Consider the following 3129-nt stretch of genomic DNA (forward strand, 5'->3'; position numbering starts at 1 on the left):
AAATATGAGAAAAGAATACAACAGCACAGTAGATGATACAGAACACATGATGTAGGGGAGGCTGTGGAGTGTTTGATGCAATATATAAACTATAAGCATATATCTATAGGGGTTAAATCACTATCATGAGACCATCATCCTCCTGGGATTACGGAAAAAATATTTAAAACTTTATTTATAAATAAATTGTATCCAGATCCGGTAAGTCTAATCATGCACTGTGAGTTGTTTTTAGCAACTGATAGGGATAACTCAATATCCTCTTGTCTTATATCAAAATCCTCAACCATTTTCTTTAAAATCCTTGGTTTAGACAACTTCTTATTCGTGACTTCCGTTATTTTGGTCTCGCCACTGTGCATTCACGTTCGTCATTGATGCTACGTCTACGCTGAAACTCTCTGATAAATGTGCATTGTCCGCTAACCGAAGCTAGTTATTATAGACGGTTTCATTGGACGCACATGTGGTGATGCGATTATGCGCCTGGTCAGAACTTTACTTCCGATTTTAGTTTTTTTAATTGTCTGACTAGTTGCTAAACTGAACTCTTGAACAAATACCTCATCGAAAATAACAAATGTTTTGGTTTCCTAGGTAATCTATGTGTTGTTTATTTTGCTTGTTATATAAATAAACTACTTTAAAAGGACTTTGTTGTTATTTTTAGCGGAGTTTACCGGAAGTTACGTGTTGACCACGAAAGCCGCTTCACGTTTATGTTGTTACTGCTGAAACCCTCTATAGTATATATACAGTTTCAAATGTGGATACTTTACAAAATTGCAATTACCCTCGATTACCCAGAAGGCCTTTATTAACCCCCTGCCCTTTACGAAAATTAACCATGGTTTTACTACAGTTAAAACAAAAACATTGTTACTGTAATAAAAACCATAGTTAAACAATGGTTAGTGTAGTAAAACCAGATTGATCTTATGAAAGTGTTATAGTCACATAAAATTTTATTAATTTATTTGTGTCCATGGCACGAAATTCAGCTTTTTCGTGTCATGGACACAAATGTATTTTATTAATTTTTTTCGTGACAGGAAAAAAGAGAAAACATTACATAAAATGACACAAAAAAGAAAGTCATGCCACGGACACAAGAAACTATTTATAGAAATTTGTGCAAGTGTCACGAAAAATATATTCATGCTCAAGGAAAGAAAAAAAGCTGAATTTCTTGCTATGGACACAAATAAATTAATCAAAATTTGCATGACTATAACGAGACTTTCTGTGAGATCATGTTGAGTAAAACCATGGTTTTGCTAATTCACCAACAAACCATGGTTACTACACTTTTACCACAAAAACATGGTTAATGTTTGTAAGGGTGGAGCCGTGTGAATTAATTCTGTGAAAGATGGATGCACTCCATACTGAAAAATCCAGCAAAGACCAGCATAAGCTGGTAGCTGGTTTAAGTTGGCAGAGGCTGGTCTAGGCTGGTCTTCCAGCCTGACCAGCTAAGGCCAGCTAGACCAGCTTGAAAAGTGACCAAAACACAGCTAGACCAGCTTTCTACACCAGCAATACCAGCTAAAACCAAGCTGGGAGACCAGCTAAAACCAGCTCAACAGCTTATGGTGGTCTTAGCTGGATTTTTCAGTAGGGCTTTTTGGGGCTTCAAAGTCATGGACCCTGTTTTCTACCATTATAAAGATAGACATTTACTAAAATAACTCAAATTAAATTTGTCTATAAGATGATGGATATTTGCATCTTGGGTGGTTTGATGCTAAGTAAATCATGAGGTAATTAAACTTTTTTTCTGCTAACATATGCCTTAAATATTTGGGACAAAAGCACCCAAACACAGAGTTACAAATGTTACAGATGTAACAAAAGCTGTAACAACACTCCTCGGACTCCCAATCCTCTCCGAATCCCTGTGTCACAAGACGTTCACACCCCAATGAAATAAAATAACTACCTGTACTTCCAGCAAAACCAGGCCTAAACTCACCCCTCCCAAATTCTGATACTGATGACCTCTGACCTCCACAGAAAAGACTGCGGTGGGAAAACTAGCATTCACTTGAACACATCACAGCCCCGGATTCCTAACAGGTGGCAGTCTCTCTGCTTAGCAACATTTGTTTTGGAGGTCTTTTGATGAGGTTATATGAAATAACGGCAGGAGGGAACTGTTCCCCACCAGGTAACCAGGGGCAGTATATGGTGGGAATGTAAGCTACTATATTAGATCAGGAGTGGAGAGAAACCGCATGGCATGTTAACCATTTAAGATCTTATGATGAGCCCAAGTGAAATTGTAGCTCGAGCAGATGTCTGTTCTTATAATGATGCTGCCCTCTTTTGGTTGAAAGCTGTAAACGCTTGCTTTATTGCTACACTGTAAAATATTTTTGACATAAATTTGATGTACAGTCAAATTGGCTGTTTTTTAAATGGTTTTTCATTACTTGAACTTGTCAAAATAAGCGATACTCCAGCCAAATATCAAAATTACCCTAGGATTTACTCACCCCATCCGAGATACACGTCCATCATCTTTAAGACAAACACATTTGGAGTTATTTTAGTAAAAATTCTTGCTCTTTCAAGCTTATAATGGTAAAAAAACAGGGATCAGGGAAAAACTTCTGATTTTGAAGCCCAAAAAGTGCATTCATCCTTCACAGAAGTAATCCACATGGTTCCAAGTGGTTAATACAAGTCTCAAAAGTATTTAAGTCCTACACTCTAAAAAACAAACGGTGCTATATAGCACCAAAACAGTTGCTTTGGATCGTAACGATAGAAGAACCATTTTTAGTGCCATATAGCACCGGTGAAGAACCAGTGAAGCACCAGTGAAGCACCAGTGAAGCACCTGTGTAGAACCATATAGTGCTATGTAGAACCATATGTGGTGCTATATGGCCCCTATATGGTTCTACACTGGTGCTTCACTGGTGCTTCACTGGTGCTTCACTGGTGCTTCACTGGTTCTTCACCGGTGCTATATGGCACTAAAATGGTTCTTCTATCGTTACGATCCAAAGCAATTGTTTTGGTGCTATATAGCACCGTTTGTTTTTTTAGAGTGTCAAAATTTAAGGCAGCAAAAAATATTTTACAGTGTAGTTTTATCTAACTGCATCAGATTAAATTGAA

The sequence above is a fragment of the Paramisgurnus dabryanus genome, chromosome 17 (genome assembly GCF_030506205.2).
Source record: "Paramisgurnus dabryanus chromosome 17, PD_genome_1.1, whole genome shotgun sequence".
Classification (NCBI taxonomy): domain Eukaryota; kingdom Metazoa; phylum Chordata; class Actinopteri; order Cypriniformes; family Cobitidae; genus Paramisgurnus; species Paramisgurnus dabryanus.